The 23,584-nt window shown below is 39.4% G+C and overlaps 1 pseudogene; it reads left to right on the top strand.

Annotated features, from left to right (window-relative positions):
• Positions 1–22,069: 22,069 nt before the first annotated feature.
• On the top strand, positions 22,070–23,134 carry LOC112822123 (cytochrome b-c1 complex subunit Rieske, mitochondrial pseudogene; annotated as a pseudogene).
• Positions 23,135–23,584: the final 450 nt, after the last annotated feature.

Genomic DNA, 23,584 nt, shown 5'->3' with positions numbered 1-23,584 from the left:
GGGATTCAACATTTTCACCTTTTTCTACTCTTAATAAGTATCCACTCAGTGGCCCAGAATTTTAGTGCATCAGAATCATGTGGAGAGCTGGGTCCCACTCCCAGAGTTTCTATTCAGTATGTATGGAGTAGAGCCTAATAATTTACATTCCTAACAAGTCCCAGGTAATGTTGATGCTCTTTATTCAGTGAACATACTTTGAGAACCATTGCTTGACTATGTGCCAAGCTCTGGGATAAATCTTGGAGAAACAACAGTGAAGGCAATATAGTTGCTGCCTGACAGAACCCCTCACTAACTGTAAAAAACAACTGACAATACTTCAACCTTTTGAGTTTCATCTTTCTTGTCTGTAAGTGAGGATAATATCACCTGTCTCACAGGCTTTCTATAAGATTGGATAAAATATAATATATGCAAAGATTTTTCCCAGTACTTAAAAAATAGAAAGCACTCAGTATATGAGAGCTCACAATTCCTATGCATCCTTAGAAGGAAGAGAGACAGATTAGCAGGCAACTTAATCCAGGGAGAGAAGGGCTAGTGTCTCATCCACCTCCAGCTTTTAGCTGAAATAATCACACATCAGGAAGCCCTTTTCAACAATCCCTCCTCCCCTTCCTACTGAAGGCAGATAAAAAAAGGAATTAACATCTGTTTAATATTAGTAGTTGTATTATTCAGTATTCTTTCAGGTATGAGTGATAAAACCTCAATTTACACAAGCATAGGCAAAAGACAATGAACATTGTTTCATGGAACTGAGAAGTCTAGAGGCAGAAATGATTTAGGTCTCTACTGAATCCAGATGTTCCCTTGATATCTCTCTTTCTACCCCTACCGCACCCCCATTTCCCTCTTTTTTCCCATTGCCAGATAATTTCACCCTGCTTTCCTCTGTGTGGTCTTGATGTTTATATAACCTCTCTATATAATATGAGTTTGATGACCATAGATGAATCCTGCTTAGATCAGGTGCTCATCTGTAATGGGTTGAGTGGTGGCCCCTTTTTGGGGATATGTCTACCCAGAATTTGTGAGTGTGCACTTATTTTGAAAAGGACCTTTGCAGAAGTAAGTAAGTTAATGATCTCTAGATGAAATCATCTTGGATTAACTGGGTGGGTCCTAACTCCAATGACAAGTGTCCTTATGAGATACAGAAAGGAAGAAGACCGTTAGAAAAAGTCGGTGTGAAGATGGAGGCAGAAATTAGAGTGATGGGTCCACAAGCCAAGGAACACCAAAGATTGCTAGCAACCACCAGAAGCTAGGAAAAAAGCATAAAACAGATTCTCCTTCAGAGCCTCTAGAAGGAACTAACCCTGCTACAGTTTGATTTTGACCTTCAGAGCTGTGAGAGAAGACATTTCTATTGTTTAAGAAATAATTGCTTGCTCAAACCTTCAAGCACAGGGCATAGAAAAAATTGTCATTGACAGCCTCATAAGAACCATACACAATGGGGTGGGGCATTTCTCCAAGACACCTGATGATGGTGATGGTGATGGTGATGATGATGATGATGCTAACTCTCAGTAAATACTTACTATATTTCAGACGCTGTTAAATGTACAATGCATTACTGCATTTGATTTGTAGAACAACTTGGGAAGTAGGTATTTTCAGCCCCATTTTATAGATGAGTAAACCAAGAATCAGACGTTAAATAACATATACTAAACTAATGATGGAACTAAAATTTGAAATCTGTTTTTTCTGATTTGAAAACTGTTTTGACAACCGTGCTAAATGTCTCCTGCCATTCTCATCCTTCAATTTAATCAAAAGACAAGGGAGCATTTCTAGGATTTGAACCTAGGTGTGTCTGACCTCATTGTCTTCACTCTTTGGTAGGACAACTTGGCAGCCCCCGTGGGCTTCCATACTTGGTAGGAAGCAGTGTTCAGAAGACTAAATCCTCTTTTGAAACAATTACTAGAATTCAATTTAGTAATATCTCCTTTAGTGATATCGCGAGGTGCGCAGGAAGGATGTTAAGATCACAGCTTCCTCTCAAACACTTTTATATTGATGAGGTCCTGAGTAATTTGCCTGGGGCCTTGCACCCTTCTAGGAAAGAGTCTTCTATTCCAAAATGCATGCTCTTCTTACAACATCATTCCACTATGTGTGAAAGAAGGTAAAGGACACTACTTTAATTCTTTAATAGAGGGAGTTGAGTATGGATAGGTTGATTGCTTAGCAAGGCAGCATGCCAGACAGGCAAGCAGCATAGCCTAATAATTTAAAGTAAGGCCATGGACTCAGACTGCCTGATTGCAGATGCTGACTTTACCTCTTAGCTTTATGATGTTAGGCAAATTATTTAACCTTCTGTGTTTGTTTGTCTATTTGCAAAATGGGGGAAATAATCGTAATAATAGGAAAGCTGTTATGAGAATTAAAACATTAACATATCTGAAGCATTTAGAACTGTGCCTGGCACATAGTAAGTGCTATACATGTTTATAAAATGAAATACAAATAAATAAACTTAAAGCATATTCATTTCAAAAATAGAGACGGTTTTTCCTATCACAATGAAAAACAGGAATGTTTACGTAAAAATGGCTGGGGAATTATGCCAAGTTGAAGTTTTAAGACTTAGGACAGATTGGGTTGAATAGGTTCATTTATCTTTTCTTTCTTGTGAAAGTTATCAAAGCATGTGGCCTGACCTCTTGGCACTTATGCAAGGTATTTTCCATCCCCCTATCATATACCTTCTCCACTCTAACAGGGACCTTGTTGAGTTAACAGGCTCCCTTGCCCTCTGGCTTCTGGTTTGGTTGAACCATCTTCAGGAGATTATAAAGCAGGAGATGGTATGATCAGGGTTTTTCTCTCCACTGGCTTGCATTTTCTCTTGGTTTGGCCCACACTTTGTAAATAGCTATTTATGAATCCTTCTGCATTTACCCAGTTTGAATGAGCCATCTATTTTCTTCCAGGACGCTAAGACAGCCCTACAGCAGAAATGTACTCTCATTACTCATTCCTCACAATTAAGTCCTACAGTGTTCAGATTGCTCCCATAGTAGAGTTATTTAAATTCCAGGTCCACCAGCTTAAGTCAAGCAACCCCAAAGTCAAAATGGATTTTCTTAGCTTCATCACTTAGCAAACAAATCGATGGAAAAGGCTATTCCCTTTGCACAACCAAGGTGGGGAATCCAAGTTGTGAATATTATGGCCAGAAACCTCAGAACAGTTGAATCGGTCTTCACCAGTCAGGCTCCCCTTGGTCCTACTCACTTCTAAAAAGTAACAATAATAGAATGAAAATCCAAATATCACTTCCCTACTTTAAAACATAAATTTTTTGAGCCTGGGAAAAAAAAACATAATTCCAAAGGGCAAAGAAAGCATTTATGAGATGTAACACTACCCATTATTAAATTGTGGACCTATGTGAACCATATGATCAATCATATTAACTTTCTTCCCTTTGAAAAAAAGAGAGAACTCACGACATGAGTGTTATAAGTGTAGGGAAGGGTAGCACAACAGGAACATCAATATATCATGTTATGGAATAATCATGACCTCACTGAACTCTAGAATGATGAGGAGAAGGGAATTGAATATCATCTACTCCAGAATCCAATTCCCCTCCTCTATGTGCAGAACAGCAGTGTTTGCCAAGGTATTAATTCATTATTTTCAGAAAAGAGTTGCACAATCAAACAAGTCAGAGAAACACTACATTAAGCAGAGCAAATTACATGTTCTTATTAAGAGAATTCTCAAAGTTTTTGCTATATTTGAAACATGCATTCTACATTTCCAAGAGGAAGCCATACTATATATGCACTCCCTCCTAACTTTATCTGTCTCATAAAGCACAGTTCTAGTCCAATTGCTCACTTTACAGATGAGAAAACTAAAGCACAGAGAGGTTAAGTTGGCCAGGATAACACTGAAATGGCAACAGAGTCTGAAATCTTCTGGCTTTGATCCTAGTGATATCTTTAGCTATTTTTATGCTTCTTTGGGATTTTATATTTACACATATACATATATATGTGTGTGCATATATGTAATTATACATATATATGCATGCATATATACACATATATGTGTATTTGAAAAGCAGTAGAGAAATTACTCTGTCAAATTCCATTCTCCAACCTAAAGAAAAGAGAGTTTTAAGAATTTACCTAACATTAACAAAAGCACTCCATTCCGCAAACAAATACACATATGGAATAGGCACCCAGTCATCTTTATACTGCACACCGAAATTTGGAAAAGGCATGTTATTTCCCCAAGGTCACTTATTGGTAAATGGTAAAATAAGTATTTAGAAAGATAGGTCAAAGGCTGCTCTTTGCAGAGCTTCATACCAGAATGAATCCATGAATATATGGCTTATTTCCCAAGGCCGTGCCATGAAGGGACTCATGTTCATGGCACCTTTCAACTAACCAGAGTTGGAAATGCCAATGTCCAAGAGTCTCTGCCAGGAAAACAAACTTGAAATTTAAGAGAAATGAACAAATATAAAGAGAAAAATCTCAGGAGGGATCTTTAAAAACAACGTAAAAAGGGAATTGGGACAAAGAGAGAGCAAAGGTTATTGCTTGGCACAAGATAATGATGAAGATAGCTAACATTTATTGAATGCTTATTATTTTCCAGGCACTGTTATAAGTGCTTTATGATTGTTACCTCATTAAGTTTCACAACTATAACATGAGGTACACACTATTATTCTTCCCATTTTGCATACAAGAAGCTGAGGCTCCATGAGATTAATTAACTTGTTTAATTAATACTTAGAAAAGAATATATCACTTGATCTGTATTCTAAACCACATTTCCAGAGAAGTCAGCGTTTCGTGCTGCCAAGACAATTGGCAGTTCTAAAAGATATTTCTAAAAGACCTGCTGGGCTGGAAATAATTGAAGCTAGACCCTGCACCCTCATCCTTTTTCTTAGCTGCATTACATTTAGCTAGCTGGAGAACAATTATCTTAGTCCCTATCTTTTCTGTGCTCTAAAATGTCACATTAAAGAGTAACCATCCATCAGTTAGCCATATGGTATTTAATTAGTAACTCAGTTTTATCCGTACGAAAGCCCTGAAAGTGTCCACTAATCTGGGGAAAAGCGTATGTTGAATTTGAAAGATGGTTTGGGATATCTGAACTAGTGATCCAGGGACTAACTAGGTGATGGTAGTTCATTCCCATCTTCCTCGTCCCATCTAAACTCAGGAGCCATGTGATGACCTTCTGACTGCTAGAAAAGAAATTGAGAGTATCTAGTTTAACAAGTCTCTAGCCATAATAAAACGTGTGGTTGCTATTATAATGTGTATCTAAAATGAGAGTCAACTTAAATTAAAAAAAAAAAGGCAGGGAGAGGTGCCTGGGTGACTCAGTCGTTAAGCATCTGCCTTCGGCTTAGGTCATGATCTCAGGGTCCTGGGATCAAGCCTCGCAAGGGACTCCCTGCACAGTGGGAAGCCTGCTTCTCCCTCTCCCACTCCCCTGCTTGTATTCCTTCTCTTGCTGTGTCTCTCTCTGTCAAATACATACATACATACATACATACATACATACATACATACACATACATACATAAAATGAGAGTCAACTTAATGTATAAGAAGGAACATGGACTTGGAAGACATAAGAACATGGTATCACATTTGGATATGACTGCCAGTACTGGTCAATTTCCAATTACCCCCCACCCCATTCTATTCTCCATTCTTCCCTGACCTGCTCTGTGCCCCAGGAGGCTGGCTCTGGCAGCTCCCTTGACTGCTGGTAGCCAGTTGGGTTCAACCAGTAGGAGGCCCCTGCAGGAGATAAGAAGGCAGGAAGTAAGGGTTGAGTATCTTTTCTCTTCTTTCACTCTACAGCTCTGGTGGTAGCTGTAAGCCTCTACTACTTTAGTTCCCACCAGTTCCCACTGGGTTTTGGAAATACTATTTCCTTCTTTGGTCCCTCCAGACCTGACGGGTTTTAATGGCTTCCTTTAAGTTGCTTGTCTCTGAATACCTCATCATCCCCTTTTTATTACCTTACCATACCCACACCTCTACATGGAGATTGTCATTAAATTATCTTCATTTGAACCATCTGGGAGGGACTATTTCCTGTCAGTATCCTAACTGGCACAGCTACTCATTTATCAGCCATATAATCTCAATCCTTTACCTTTCTTTAGTCTCCATTTGATCAACTGCTAAAAGGATGTAATATCTACTTTGTAGATAATATATATTATCTACAAGAAAAACCAGCATATCAGTGGGATGAATTTGATTAGGAAGGTAATGGAGATTTTTTTTTATAGCACAAATATCAACATAACACATGAGCAAGAGTAACCCTGCACTTCTGATTAATAATGACAGAAGAACTACAGTATCAGGAAAATGAGGCACAGAGAAATAAGCTACTTGTCTGTGGTCACACACCTGTGTCAGTGACAGAGCTGAGATTTGACCAGGCTAATGGCATCCACTGTGGGGACGTATTGTCTGCTGTGAGAATTCTTGGACGTGTATCTTCTGGTACAAACGCACAAGAATTTCTCTAGGTAAAATACCTAACCGTAGAATTGCTGGGTCATTGACGTGCTCATATTCAACTTAGTAGATATTATCGGACTGTCTTCCAAAGTGTTTGCACCAATTGACATTTGCAGTAAATGACAGCATTTTAGATTCTTTTGGTTACAAGGAGAAAAATATGTATGTTAAGTGCTTGGCTTACATTAGGGATTTGATATAGGGCAACAGAAGTTCTAAAAATACAAACTCTAACATGTTATTACATGATGTACACTGTATATTATATTTAAATTCTTACCAGCCTGCGATGTTCATAATTATGCAGATTCTTTATTTCATCCTTTATTTATTTTCCAGGACTTTGGTCATGGTTTAGTCATCTGCTTTAGATCAGTGGAGTTGAAAAAGGAACATGTGAGATGAAATTTAACTCAAAAAAATTTACTGAGTATGTACCCCCATGTCGCTCATTGTATTCAGCCCAAGGGACACAATGACAGAAATGAAGTGGGTCTCTATACTCAAGAGTACATAAAGCTAGTGAGAGTCAACTACAATTTTTGGTTTAGTTTTTTTCTCTTAATGCAAAATTTAAATTTACACAAAATGAGATGTATTTATATGAGGTATATATTTGCTGTTTTAATAAATGCACACATCTATATAACCCAAAGTTTTATCATGATATCAACCCCAAAAGTTTTCTCTTGTCCATTCCTCAGCAGTCCCTGTCCCTGCCCCACTGTTCTGATTTCTCTCATCATAGATTAATTTCACTTATACCTTTGTAGGTAAATTGTCATTATTCTCTAGTTGCTTCAAAATTTCCCCTTTATCCTTGGCTTTTAGCAGTTTGATTATGCTATGCTCTTGTTTTTGCTATTTTGTTATTACTCACAGGTCCCCAAGGTTCTGTTCACTTTTTTCAATCTTATTTTTTTCTGTCTTCAGATTAGTCTTCTATTGAGTTAACTTTAAGTTCACTGATGACTTTCCCTATCATCTCTATTCTGCCAATAAACCTATCTAGGGAATTTTAATTTTGGTATTTTAATTTTTGGTTCTAAAATTTTCATTTACTTCTATTTCTCTACTGAGATTTCCCATGTTTCCATTTATTATTAGCTTATTTTCCTTGACTTCACTGAGTATAACTATAATAACTTTTAAAATCTTTGCTCATTCCCACATCTGAGTCATCTCATGGTTGATCTCAGTTGAATTCCTTTTCTTTTAAGATTGGTTCTCCATGTATCAAGTAATTTTGTATTGTATCCCAGACATTGCAGATACTATGTTATAGAGACCCTAGACCCTGTCATGTTCCTCAAAGGAGTATTGACACCTTAGTTTTTATAGGCAATTAACTTGGTTGCACACAATATGCAAACTCATTTTTGGGTATCAGCTCAATTTTAGTTCAGTCTTTTATCACTAGCTGTGAAGTTTTGAGTCTTCTCTGCCCTTGCATGGATCAGGAGGTCAGCCAGAGACTTAAACTGTATTTTTGTCTTGATTGATTGATTGATTGATTGGGAGCATGCACATGCACACAAGTGGGGCAGGGTGCAGGTTCAGAGAGAGAGGGAGAGAGAGAATCTTAAGCAGACTCCAGGCACAGGGCAGAGGCTTATGCAGTGCTTGATCTGACAACACTGAGATCGCAACCTGAGCCGAAATCAAGAATCAGACATTTAACTGACTGAGCCACAAAAGCGCCCCTTAAACTGTATTTTATATATAGAATTTGAGGCTCCCCCTCTTGGGTTCTCTCCATCATAGTAGTCCCCTTCTCTTTTTCATGACTAGTGTCTTCCAAATTTGTATTCTGCTCTTCAGACCAGCTTCAAATTTTCTGAGTTTTGACCATCCTATGCAGTGCTGACATTGACATCTTCTCAGGATGAAAGCCATTAAGGCAGGAAATTCATCTGGCTCTACACCCTTCTAACAAGTTTTAAGTCTTCCACCAGAATATGATTGTTTTTTTCACCCTTTTCTTGTATCTTGTCTGAAGTTCAAGGAGGGTTGGTGTGATAAGAAGTCCCAGTAATAAAATGTAAACCTGAAATTTGCACATACAATTGGCATGTGTTTTATTATGAAAAGGGAAAATATGAGGTAAACAAGAATACCTGGGTGGTTAGTACATGTAACAAACTAGTGAGCCCAACAGGCCTTTCTGTAAGAAGCATTATCTAAGCTGGAATTGCAAGATATGTAGGAATTAGCTAAGGCAAGAAAAGCTTGGAATTGGAAGGAATATTTCACACTGAAAAAAAATAATAATAATCCTCTGTGCAAGTCTTATTCGTGTGAGAGATAGCACTAAGTTTTTGTAACAGAAAATTCATTGCTTATTGGAATATAAAGTTTGAGGTTTGGAGTATAAATTCAGCTACGGTGGGTTTAAGGGACTTATATCTATAAAATTTTTAAACCTCTTCTTATCTAGAAAAAATTACGGTACAATAGTAGCTTATTCTCAGAGAAACGATAATGAAAATCCATAGCTTGATAAGCAAATTAAGCTGACACTTGTGTGTGTTACTAAAAATAGACTTTTTAAATCATTTACATTATAAACACTTTAAAAAACAAAAAGTTATAAAAAAATCAAGGTCCTCCCATCAACTTACCTATATCGTTATAATTCAGGGAAGGTAAATATAGACATCAAAGCAACATTACCACTGCTGTTGATACCATAGAAGTTACTTAGTGTTAGAGCAAGAAAATGGACCTGTCATTTTCTGACTAGACATTCAAAAATGAATATGTCTCAGCTGTGTTGTCATATCAACAGCAATGGTACAAAATCAGTCATAAGTGAATACTTCTTACCTGCTGATCTATTTTTATCTTGGTACTTCCAGGTTTTCTTTGTTCTGCATACCTTATTAATAACAAATTCTTTACAGATTAGAACCTAATTCTAGCTGTGCCAGATTTGACAAAGTATGGAAAATATCAGTGTTCTCTTCTCTTTCTCCTTTAGATGTTGTGTGTCCAAGAAGCTCATCATTTGAAACTATTTTTACAACAGATACCAAAGAATTTACTAACAATTGTCTATACAAACACTAATAGCCATCAATATTTGAACTCTCAAAACAGAATAAGATGCTTGACTATGGCTCAAATAAGAGTAAGTGGCATGATCTATTATGGTGTTCCTTAGCAGTAAACCTAGAGAAAGAATGACCTTCAACAAAACAGTTATTACTGAAAAAAAAGACTATAATGAACAATATCATCCTAATTCATAGGAGCCAACATCTATCAGAAATGAAAATAGGGGCAGAGCAAGATGGCGGAGGAGTAGGAGACCTGGATTTCGTCTGGTCTCAGGAATTCAGCTGAATAGGGATCAAACCATTCTGAACACCTACGAACTCAACAGGAGATCAAAGAAAAGAATAGCAACAACTCTCTGAACAGAGAAGCGACCACTTACTGGAAGGTAGGACGTGCGGAGAAGTGAATCCGAGGCGATATTCGGGAGGATAGAGAGTGGGGGAGGGGGCCTCCGTCGGCCGCTTCTGGCAAGTGATAGAGCCTCAGAGCACAAAATCGGACCTTTTAAGAAGTCGGCTCTGCTGGTCACTCCAGTGGCTAAGCGGGGGGTGGAACCCTCACGGAACAGTGTGGTCTCAGGACCCTCGGGGTCACAGAAAGACCGGGGGTGCCTGGGTGCGGCAGAGCTCCCGGGTATCGGAGCGGGGAAGCCGGCTGCAGAGACGGAGCCGAGGCGCAGGCTCTCAGCTCGGGGTTGCCATAAACTGTGATCCGCGGCCCAGTTGGGCCACTGCTCCTCCAGCAGGGACCCAACAAGCGGCAGAGCTGGGGAGACTCCCCTCCCTCCCCCGGGAGGAGCGGCGCGGGAGCGCACCGCAGGGATCTGCTGGGTTTGGAGACTCCACACGGGGTCGGGTGCCAGAGATAGAAACACTCGGTCACAGGCCGGGTGAGCGCGGAGTGCGGCCGGAGACCGGGGACACGGGAGTGATTGCTTTTCTCTGGGGGTGCACTGAGGAGCGGGGCCCCGAGTTCTCGGCTCCTCTGGGGCAGAGATTGGGAGGCCACCATTTTCACCCTGGTCCTCCAAAGCTGTACGGAGAGCTTGCAGGGAACAAAAGCTCCTGAGAGCAAACCCGAGCAGCTTGCTTAGCCCAGACTGACAAGGGCGGGGCAATTCCGCCTCCGGCAAAGACATTTGGGAACCACGGCAATAGGCCCCTCCCCCAGAAGATCAGCACGAGCGGCCAGCAAGCCAAGACCAAGTTTACCAATCAAGGAGAATGGGAGAACTCCAGCGCCAGGAGAATACTCCACATAGAATTCATGGCTTTTTTACCATGATTCATTAGTTTTTCAAAGTTAATTTTTTTAACTGTTTTTTTAATTTTTCTTTTTCTCTTTTTCAACCAACATCTTATCAATCCCTTTTTTAAATAACATTTTTTATTTTTCATTTTTAGAGTCATATTTTATCCCTTCATAGTAGTTACCCTTATTTTTGGCATGTATATAGAAGTTGTTCTCTCTTTAAAATTTTGAGATACAGTTTCTTCTAACAGATCAAAATATACCCTAAATCACTAGTGTATGGTTTTGTTCTAGTCTCCTGCCTGATCACATTCTCTCCCTTTTTTTTCTTTTCTTTTTTTTTAAATCTTCTTCTTTCTTTTTTCAAACAACTTATCAATTCCTTTTATAAAATCTTTTATAATTTTCAACTTTACAGTCATCTTCCATCCCTTCATTGTATCAACCCTTATTTTGTACATATATAAGTCTTTCTTCCTTTAAAATTTTAGGAGGCACTTTCTTCTAACAGACCAAAATATGCCCAAAATCTAGTGTGTGACACTGATCTATGCACTAGCCTGATCATATTTGATCATATTCTGTTTTTTTTTGTTGTTTTGTGCTGTTTTTGTTTGTTTTTATCTTTTTCTTTTTCTTTTTTTTTCTCTTTCTTTTTTCTTTCTTTCCCTTTCTTTTCCCCTGGTTTCAGGTCTTTTCTGATTTGTATAGAGTATATTTCCTGGGGACGTTGTTACCCTGTTAGCATTTTGTTCTCTCATTCATCTATTCTCCTCTGGACAAAATGACAAGATGAAAAAAATCACCTGAGCAAAAAGAACAAGAAGTAGTACTTTCTGCCAGGGACCTACTCAATACGGACATTAGTACGATGTCAGACCTAGAGTTCAGAATCATGACTTTAAAGATAATAGCTGGGCTTGAAAAAAGCATGGAAGATACTAGAGAAACTCTTTCTGGAGAAATAAAAGAACTAAAATCTAACCAAGTCGAAATCAAAAAGGCTATTAATGAGGTGCAATTAAAATGGGGACACTAACTGCTAGGATAAATAAGGCAGAAGAGAGAATCAGTGATATAGAAGACCAAATGATGGAAAATAAAGAGGCTGAGAAAAAGAGAGAGAAACAACTACAGGATCACGAGGGCAGAATTCGAGAGATAAGTGATACAATAAGACGAAACAACATTAGAATAATTGGGATCCCAGAAGAAGAAAGAGAGAGAGGGGCAGAAGGTATATTGGAGCAAATTATAGCAGAGAACTTCCCTAATGTGGGGAAGGAAATAGGCATCAAAATCCAGGAGGCACAGAGAACCCCTCTCAAAATCAATAAAAATAGGTCAACACCCCGACATCAAATAGTAAAACTTACGAGTCTCAGAGACAAAGAGAAAATCCTGAAAGCAGCTCAGGACAAGAGATCTGTAACCTACAATGGTAGAAACATTAGACTGGCAACAGACCTATCCACAGAGACCTGGCAGGCCAGAAAGGACTGGCATGATATCTTCAGAGCACTAAACGAGAAAAATATGCAGCCAAGAATACTATATCCAGCTAGGCTGTCAATGAAATTAGAAGGAGAGATAAAAAGCTTCCAGGACAAACAAAATCTAAAGGAATTTGCAAAATTCCTACCCTACAAGAAATATTGAAAGGGGTTCTTTAAGCAAAGAGAGAGCCTAAAAGCAGCATAGATCAGAAAGGAACACAGACAATATACAGTAACAGTCACCTTACAGGCAATACAATGGCACTAAATTCATATCTTTCAATAGTTACCCTGAATGTAAATGGGCTAAATGCCGCAGTCAAAAGACACAGGCTATCAGATTGGATTAAAAAACAAGACCGATCGATATGCTGTCTGCAAGAGACTCATTTTAGACCAAAAGACACCCCCAGATTGAAAGTGAGGGGGTGGAAAACCATTTACCATGCTAATGGACACCAAAAGAAAGCTGGGGTGGCAATTCTTATATCAGACAAATTAGATTTTAAAACAAAGACTGTAGTAAGAGATGAAGAAGGACACTATATCCTACTTAAAGGGTCTATCCAACAAGAAGATCTAACAATTGTAAATATCTATGCCCCTAACATGGGAGCAGCCAATTATATAAGGCAATTAATAACAAAAGCAAAGAAACACATTGACAACAATACAATAATAGTGGGGGACTTTAACAACCCCCTGACTGAAATGGACAGATCATCTAAGCAAAAGATCAACAAGGAAATAAAGACTTTAAATGAAACACTGGACCAAATGGACTTCACAGACATATTCAGAACATTCCATCCCAAAGCAACGGAATACACATTCTTCTCTAGTGCCCATGGAACATTCTCCAGAACTGATCACATCCTAGGTCACAAATCAGGTCTCAACTGGTACCAAAAGATTGGGATTAGTCCCTGCATATTTTCAGACCACAATGCTTTGAAGCTAGAACTCAATCACAAGAGGAAAGTCGGAAAGAACTCAAATACATGGAGGCTAAAAAGCATCCTACTAAAGAATGAATGGGTCAACCAGGAAATTAAAGAAGAATTAAAAAAATTCATGGAAACCAATGAAAATGAAAACACAACTGTCCAAAATCTTTGGGATGCAGCAAAGGCAGTCCTGAGAGGAAAGTATATAGCATTACAAGCCTTTCCCAAGAAACAAGAAAGGTCTCAAATACACAACCTAACCCTACACCTAAAGGAGCTAGAGAAAAAACAGCAACTAAAGCCTAAACCCAGCAGGAGAAGAGAAATAATAAAGATCAGAGCAGAAATCAATGAACTAGAAACCAAAAGAACAGTAGAACAGATCAACGAAACTAGGAGCTGGTTCTTTGAAAGAATTAACAAGATTGATAAACCCCTGGCCAGACTGATCAAAAAGAAAAGAGAAATGAGGGCGCCTGGGTGGCTCAGTTGGTTAAGCGACTGCCTTCGGCTCAGGTCATGATCCCGGAGTCCCGGGATCGAGTTCCACATCGGGCTCCCTGCTCAATAAGGGAGCCTGCTTCTCCCTCTGACCCTCCCCCCTCTCATGTACTCTCTCTCTCTCTCATTCTCTCTCTCTCAAATAAATAAATAAATCTTTAAAAAAAAAAAAAAGAAAAAAAAATAGAAATGACCCAAATCAACAAAATCATGAATGAAAGAGGAGAGATCACAACCAACACCAAAGAAATACAAACAATTATAGGAACATATTATGAGCAACACTATGCCAGCAAATTAGATAACCTGGAAGAAATGGGTGCATTCCTAGAGATGTATCAGCTACCAAAATTGAACCAGGAAGAAATAGAAAACCTGAACAGACCTATAACCACTAAGGAAATTGAAGCAGTCATGAAAAATCTCCCAAGAAACAAAAGCCCAGGGCCAGATGGCTTTCCAGGGGAATTCTACCAAACATTTAAAGAAGGATTAATACCTATTCTCCTGAAACTGTTCCAAAAAATAGAAATGGAAGGAAAACTTCCAAACTCATTTTATGAGGCCAGCATTACCTTGATCCCAAAACCAGACAAAGACCCCATCAAAAAGGAGAATTACAGACCAGTATCCTTGATGAACATGGATGCAAAAATTCTCACCAAAATACTAGCCAATAGGATCCAACAGTACATTAAAATGATTATTCACCATGACCAAGTGGGATTTATCCCTGGGCTGCCAGGTTGGTTCAACATCCGCAAATCAATCAACGTGATACAATACATTAACAAAAGAAAGAACAAGAATCATATGATCCTCTCAATAGATGCAGAAAAAGCATTTGACAAAGTACAACATCCTTTCTTGATCAAAACTCTTCAGAGTATAGGGATAGAGGGTACATACCTCAATATCATAAAAGCCATCTATGAAAAACCTACAACAACTATCATTCACAATGGGGAAAAGCTGAGAGCTTTTCCCCTAAGGTCAGGAACACGGCAGGGATGTCCACTATCACCACTGCTATTCAACATAGTATTAGAAGTCCTAGCCACAGCAATCAGACAACAAAAAGAAATCAAAGGCATCCAAATCGGCAAAGAGGAAGTCAAACTCTCACTCTTTGCAGATGATATGATACTGTATGTGGAAAACCCAAAAGACTCCACCCCAAAACTGCTAGAACTCATACAGGAATTCAGTAAAGTAGCAGGATATAATATCAATGCACAGAAATCAGTGGCATTCCTATACACCAACAACAAGACAGAAGAGAGAGAAATTAAGGAGTCAATCCCATTTACAATTGCCCAAATTGTAACCCAAAACCATAAGATACCTAGGAATAAATTTAACCAAAGAGGCAAAGGATCTGTACTCAGAAAACTATAAAATACTCAGGAAAGAAATTGAAGAAGACACAAAGAAATGGAAAAACCTTCCATGCTCATAGATTGGAACAACAAACATTGTGAAGATGTCAATGCTACCTAGAGCAATCTACACATTCAATGCAATCCCTATCAAAATACCACCCACTTAAAAAAAAAAAATACCATCCACTTTTTTCAAAGAAATGGAACAAATAATCCTAAAATTTGCATGGAACCAGAAGAGACCCCGAATAGCCAGAGGAATATTGAAAAAGAAAAGCAAAGCTGGCAGCATCACAATTCCAGACTTCCAGCTCTATTACAAAGCTGTCATCATCAAGACAGTATGGTATTGGCACAAAAACAGACACATAGATCAATGGAACAGAATAGAGAGCCCAGAAATGAACCCCCAGCTCTATGGTCAACTCATCTTTGACAAAACAGGAAAGAATGTCCAATGGCAAAAAGACAGTCTCTTCAACAAATGCTGTTGGGAAAATTGGACAGCCACATGCAGAAGAATGAAACTGGACCATTTCCTTACACCATACACAAAAATAGACTCCAAATGGTTGAAAGACCTAAACGTGAGACAGGAGTCCATCAAAATCCTAAAGGAGAACACAGGTAGCAACCTCTTCGACCTCAGCCACAGGAACTTCTTCCTAGAAACATCGCCAAAGGCAAGGGAAGCAAGGGCAAAAATGAACTATTGGGATTTCATCAAGATAAAAAGCTTTTGCACAGCAAAAGAAACAGTCCACAAAACCAAAAGACCGCTGACAGAATGGGAGAAAGTATTTGCAAATGACATATCAGATAAAGGGCTAATATCCAAAATCTATAAAGAACTTATCAAACTCAACACCCAAAGAACAAATAATCCAATCAAGAAATGGGAAGAAGACACGAACAGACATTTTTCCAAAGAAGACATCCAAATGACCAACAGAGACATGAAAAAGTGCTCAACATCGCTCGGCATCAGGGAAGTCCAAATCAAAACCTCAATGAGATACCACCTCACACCAGTCAGAATGGCTAAAATTAACAAGTCAGGAAACAACAGATGTTGGTGGGGATGCGGAGAAAGGGGAACCCTCCTACACTGTTGGTGGGAATGCAAGCTGGTGCAACCCCTCTGGAAAACAGTATGGAGGTTCCTCAAACAGTTGAAAATAGAGCTACCATATGATCCAGCAATTGCACTACTGGGTATTTACCCCAAAGATACAAATGTAGGGATCCGAAGGGGTACGTGCACCCCAATGTTTATAGCAGCAATGTCCACAACAGCCAAACTGTGGAAAGAGCCAAGATGTCCAACGACAGATGAACGGATAAAGAAGCTGTGGTATATATACACAATGGAATATTATGCAGCCATCGAAAGGAATGAGATCTTGCCATTTGCAACGATGTGGATGGAACTGGAGGGTGTTATGCTGAGTGAAATAAGTCAATCAGAGAAAGACATGTATCATATGACCTCACTGATATGAGGAATTCTTAATCTCAGAAAACAAACTGAGCGTTGCTGGAGTGGTGGGGGTGGGAGGGATGGGGTGGCTGGGTGATAGACATTGGGGAGGGTATGTGCTATGGTGAGCGCCGTGAATTGTGCAAGACTGTTGAATCACAGATCTGTACTTCTGAAACAAATAATGCAATACATGTTAAGAAAAAAAAAGAAGAAGAAGATAGCAGGAGGGGAAGAATGAAGGGGAGTAAGTCGGAGGGGGAGACAAACCATGAAAGACGATGGACTCTGAAAAACAAATTGAGGGTTCTAGAGGGGAGGGGGTTGGGGTGATGGGTTAGCCTGGTGATGGGTATTAAAGAGGGCACATTCTGCGTGGAGCACTGGGTGTTATGCACAAACAATGAATCATGGAACACTACATCAAAAACTGATGGTGTAATGTATGGTGATTAAGATAACAATAAAAAATAAAAAAAAAGAATTGAAAAGTAATAAAGTGTTTACACATTCTCAAGTGGGAGAAAATATCAATGCCTTCTGACACAATTAATATTCTCTTTCTGTTTGCTAGTATAAATGCATCATGTGTATGTTTGGAGTGTGGGTCCGGTCTGATACTAAGCATTGCTTACTAATGACATTAACAAATATCTGGAGGTTATGGGGGGTGCATATTAGGTGTGTGTATTTTTGTAGGAGGAATGGATGGACTGTGAGAACACTGATTTTAAAAAAAGACAAAGTCTGGCAGGCAAGAAGAGAAGCAAAATTGAGGATACAATGTTATCTTTCATTCAAACTTGTCTTACAGAGCAGCTCCCAAGGTATGATCCTCCCAGCCCTATAAGAGAAGGTTGCAAGCAATAGAACCTGAAAGATCTAGGCCTATTTGCAAAATGCACGGTGAGACAGCCTACATGCTGCTAGCACACTGGGACTCCAGAATGGAGTGCAGCCTTGGAGGAGAGGGGTGATGTCCCATCAATACACCAGACACTCCACAAAAGTTACCACAGTGCCTTCTGACCCAGCAGCAGCAACCACCAGCTTAGGCAACAGCTGAAATAAGATGGAGCCTCCTACAGCCCACCAGGTATTGCAGACTCAGCCCATGAAATGAGGAAGCTGAAGACCATAATGTCATCATGGGAAAGACTTCTTAATGAGCACACAAGTGATATGCCCCAGTGATTTCCAGAAATAATGGAGAGATTTCTCAGGGCCATGAAGCCTTACTGAAATAGATATTGATGATAAGTATTCTTTAGTGAGCAATGACTATGCATCAGACACTGTGTGTATTGCTTTTCTTGCATTCACTCAATCCCCACACCAGCCCCATAAAGTAAGTCCTATGAGCACCACTATGCCACATGGGAATATACTTAGACTCAGCAAACTGTAACCCCACTTCTACCTTAAGCCTTTTTATGGCCTGAGGAAACAGAGACATGATCAACTTTTAATCAAAGAAGTATTTCAAAATCTGCATCTTCAACATACTGGAATATTTCATAAGTATGTTAAATTGGCATTTTCTTAGTACAAAACCATGTGCAAAAATAAATAAACTCAACTGTCTAGCACTAGAGATGGGTTCTTGTTTCTGTGGTATCTATTTTGTCTGGGAAGGGCTCTGATCACTTCCTCAGATGTCTCCCAAGTCCTGGCCACTCCCAGGTCATTGTACTCAAATGCTTCAGTTTCCTTGCCTGTCATACTACCCTTATTGATGCTAAAATTTTATCAAAGATAGCATTCTATTTGGCTGAGGTCTGGACCCTTCCTTAGAATTATAAAAAGAATAAAGAAAAAAAATAAGCTAAATGCTCAAAGTAAGGAAACAACTAAGTTTCAAAAAATGTCATGTCAGGACATTGGATTGACACTAAAAAAAGGCCAGTTGGAGAATTGGCATATTTGGTATAAAATGATGGTATATGTCTTTTGGTTTATATATGATTTTTAATATCTTAGCATGTGTGTATCAGTTTACAGTGCACCATGTATTTTTGCATCAATTATCTCATGTTATTCTTAGAATATTTGCAGTTGATGCAGGTGCTTGTTAGAGAGGCAATATAGCAGAATAGGATTAGAATGTCTGGTTGAAACCCTGATTTTACCACTTACTGTCCATACAGCCGTAGCCAAGTACAGATGGTCCCCAACTTAAAATGGTTTAACTTCGATTTTTCAACTTTATGATGGTGCAAAAACAATACACATTCAGTAGAAACCGTACTTTGAATTTTAAATTTCGATCTTTTCCCAGGCTAACAATATGTGATATGATCATCTCTCATGATGCTGGGGAGTGGCAGTGAGCCACAGCAACCAATCAGCCACGCAATCACCAGGGTAAACAACCAGTACACTTAAAACCATTCTGTATCCACATAACCATTTTGTGTTTCGATTTCAGTACAGTATTTAATAAATTACATGAGATAGTCAATACTTGATTATAAAATAAGCTTTGTATTAGCTGGTTTTGTCTAACTGTACACTAATGTAAGTCTGTTTAAGGTATGTTTAAGGTAAGCTATGACGTTTGGTAGGTTAGGGGCATTAAATGAATTTTCAACTTACAACACTTTCAATTTACAGTGGGCTTATCAGGATATAATGCCATTTTAAGTCAAGGAAGATCTGTTACATAATATCCTTGGGAGCCAGTTTCTTCATCTATAAAATGGGATGACAAAAATAGTACCTACCTCTATTGTTTGGGGCATAACTAGATGTGACAATGTAAACACCTGGCACAAAATAAACACCTACTCCACAACAGGCAAAATTCTAAGTTTGCTACATATATTAATTTATTTTTTTTATTTATTCATGAGAGTCAGAGAGAGAGACAGAGAGAGAGAGAGAGAGAGAGAGGGAGAAGCAGGCTCCCGGCCCAGCAGGGAGCCCGATGCGGGGCTCGATCCCAGGACCCTGGGATCATGACCTGAGCCGAAGGCAGACGCTTAACCATCTGAGCCACCCAGGCGCCCCCATATATATTGATTAATTTAATACTCACAATGAAGTATATACTATTATCCATGTTTTACAGATCAGAAAACCAAGGTACAGCAAGCAAGATGTATAACTTGCCCAGTGGCATATTTTCTTTCAGAGTGTTGCATCTTTCATTCTTTTTTCTTCTTATTAGAACCATTCCCTTGTTCACAGACAAAAAAGCCAAGCTTATATAAATAACCTGCCCGCATTATTTTAATAGACAATGATAGAGCTGGAACTTATATCCATCGTCTTTTGCCCTACTCATGTGATGAACAAAAGGAATCACAGAATCATGTCATGTATTACAAGGTATATAAGAACTCCATACTTTTGCACTACCACTTATTGGAATGTTAATATAAATATGACTTGCATGAAAGAGAGTTTTTAAAATAAAATGAAAGCCTTTCAGAAAATGACTTAGAAAACAGGCTAACTAATACAAAACCTTTTAATATACCCCCAAAGAAGTCGTTTAAAATCAGGGTCCATGGAGTAACAAAGTAATTCAGGTGTTTATTGGTGGTTCTTAACATGAATTAATGTTATGGGCAATTGCCCAACTTATTTTCTATCAAAAAAAAAAAAGCTCTTAACTTGATGAACGGAAATAAGATAGTCAAGGAGTGAACAGGCATCAATGAAGCAATTGTTCTGTGCCCACCCCCACACAAATCACTGCAGAATACCAGTGGTGATTGCAAATGGAACAAAAACACCAGTATTGATCTAGTATCAGCCTACCTCTAATGCAAAATCCACATGCATTCTGTAAATATGATATGGACAGTTACAAAGTAGAGTGTGCCACTAAGCCCAATATCATAATCAAGCCCAATATCAAAATCAAATCAAAGCATTATCATTCCTTAAAGATGCTCTAACCCTTTCTGATTTATTTTATTTTGTTTTGTTTTATCTTTGCCTTTACTCAACTCCTCCTCTTTGTTTAGTGTTTTAAATGATTTATGAACTACATTTTGTGAAAATGAGAGTTTGTATGGAGAATTGAGCCTTTGGTTGCCTGGCCTTTGTCACCATTACCACTGGCATGGAAGAACCGAGGTGTGCCCAAGTTAATCCCAGGCTTCCAGGTACACCTGTTCCTCACCTCTATTGTGTAGCAGAAATCCTAGCTCCTCATAGTAATGAATTTCTTTCTTCACTGGTCCATTAGCATGACAAACCTGAAGAAATCAAGTGTGAATCACACCTGGAAGTTTAGCGGATAGATCCTTTACTGTCTCCTGATGGAACTGTTCCAACCTGGGACCTGGAATCTCTATTAGAACGGAAGCTTAAGTTGTAGGGTGATAAGTACAAATTTCTTATACCAAATAGGTCCCTGTGAATTATGGTAAAATGGACCAGTTCTACTTCCATCCCTTGGTTCCTGGATCCATACCTTCTAGCTTTTGAAGACACAGTACTATATATTGTTCATTGATTCAGCTCCACTGCACTGTGGAGGTCAGAATCCCCAAACCACAAAATGTTATTTTTGACCTGGTATGGTAGCCAAGACTTAACAGGCAATCCATCATCATTTTATTGGGCCAGTTCTGGGTGGCGGGGTACATGATAACGAGCATATCCTTTTCTTTCTTTGCCATCAAATGGGTTCTTCAGTCAAAGGCAATGTTGTTATTAGATCAGGCATTCTGTGTGCCTTCTGAAAAGACATGAATAGAGGAACTGGGGGTGGTGAAGGCAAACACAAATGCAGAAGATGTACACTCTGGAAAGGAAGACGTTCTGCCACCTCTAAGAAACATAGGAACATGGAAACATGGAAAATGTATCCACTGACCCCTCTCTCTAAGGACATTAACTCCTCCCTGCTTCTAGCTTGGGTACTGAGCTATACATGTAGATGTACAGGGTCTCCAAACCTCTGCATCAGCAGGAGACAAGAGGTTTGCAGCATGAGCTGCATGGAGTGCTGACAGGTTGGCTCTGCATGTGTCAGTGAGAGCCCACAGATTGCTGTTTGCCTTAGCAGTGGCTGGAATAAGAGAGGGGTGAGGCCAAAATGATCTCAGTGGCACATAATAGAAGGCTTCCTTTTTAAACAATGCTTTAACTTTTTAAAATTATAGTTAACTATCATGCAGTTATAGGACTCATGAACATAGCCATCTAAGAGTAATAGCAAGTATTTGCACAACACTTTCTATTTGCCAGATATCCTAAGGGTTTTACATATGGTAAGTCATTTACATTTGCCATCAACCTATAAGAGAAGATAATCATGCAAATGAGGAAACTGAGGCACAGTGTAGTTGTGTAAATTAGCTAAGGAGACAATACTAGTAAGTGAAAGAGCCAAGACTTGAAACCAGATTTTTATACTGCCTAAAAGATAAATGGTTCGGTGACCGGCTCGGCGTTTGGAGAAGCTGTCGCCATGTTGTCGGTGGCCTCCCGTTCGGGCCCGTTCGCGCCCGTCCTGTCGGCCACGTCCCGCGGGGTGGCGGGCGCGCTGCGGCCCCTGGTGCAGGCCTCGGTGCCCACCACCCCGGAGCCTCCAGTGTTGGACGTGAAGCGGCCCTTCTTGTGCCGGGAGTCGCTGAGTGGCCAGGCCACGAGCCGGCCTTTGGCCACCTCCGTGGGCCTCAATGTCCCAGCTTCCATTCGTTATTCCCACACAGACATCAGAGTGCCTGACTTCTCTGACTATCGACGCACCGAGGTGTTAGTTGGTACGAAGTCTTCAAAAGAGAGCAGTGAGGCTAGAAAAGGTTTCTCCTATTTGATAACTGCAACGACTAGTATAGGTGTTGCATATGCTGCCAAGAATGTCGTCTCCCAGTTTGTTTCCATCATGAGTGCTTCTGCTGATGTGTTGGCCATGTCGAAAATCGAAATCAAGCTATCCGATATTCCAGAAGGCAAGAACATGGCTTTCAAATGGAGAGGAAAACCACTGTTTGTGCGCCATAGAACCAAGAAGGAAATTGAGCAGGAGGCTGCAGTTGAAATGTCCCAGTTGAGGGACCCACAGCATGATTTAGATCGAGTAAAGAAACCTGAATGGGTTATCCTGATAGGTGTTTGCACTCCTCTTGGTTGTGTACCCATTGCAAATGCAGGAGATTTTGGTGGTTATTACTGCCCTTGCCATGGGTCACACTGTGATGCTTCTGGCAGGATCAGGAAGGGGCCTGCACCTCTCAACCTTGAAGTTCCCTCATATGAGTTCACTGGTGACGACATGGTGATTGTTGGTTAGAGACCTGGACTCAAGTTCTAGGCTCCTTTTGGTCTTCTTGTCACCTCAGAAGACTTATAAGCAAGCCTTCTATACTTGAGTTGATTTGAAATATTTAAGAATTGCTAATAATGTATTTGCAAACATTAATGTGAAGTAAATTGAATTTAATGTTGAATGCTTTCAAGCATTCACCTAATAAAGCCACTGTTAAACATTGTTAACCTCAAAAAAAAAAAAGATAAATGGTTCTGCAGTAACTTTAAAATATGAGAAGGGATAAACTGTAGGCAACTAGAGGCTGGGACTAGTTTGGAGGTGGGGCGGTCCTGAGGGTGAGGAGGGATATGAAAGGTTTTTATCCCATGTCTCCTGGGGCTAATCATCTGGAAGTGACTATAGCACATGGCCCACAGTACTGTAGCCCTTGAATTACTGTGTTGAGACCTGTTTAAAGCACCCAAGTAAGATAAAAAAAAAAAAAAAAAAACTGCAGCCCGTAATGCCTAGAGCATTTTGTGCCACAGATCCCTTTGTCCTTCTGGTGACAGAATAATATTTTTAAGCACAGAAAATGCAACTGATTATTAGAAAGGAAAGCAAATTAGTTAACAACATTTTTTAAAAGAAACAAATCTGTGATATAATACATATGTCTTCTATGTCATGCACTAAACACTAAGA

This window comes from Callorhinus ursinus, unplaced genomic scaffold, assembly GCF_003265705.2.
Source record: "Callorhinus ursinus isolate GAN/ISIS: 27379988/994484 unplaced genomic scaffold, GSC_fseal_2.0 scaffold8, whole genome shotgun sequence".
Classification (NCBI taxonomy): domain Eukaryota; kingdom Metazoa; phylum Chordata; class Mammalia; order Carnivora; family Otariidae; genus Callorhinus; species Callorhinus ursinus.
Note: the sequence above shows the minus strand (reverse complement) of the source record. Positions and strands in the feature narration are given on the sequence as shown.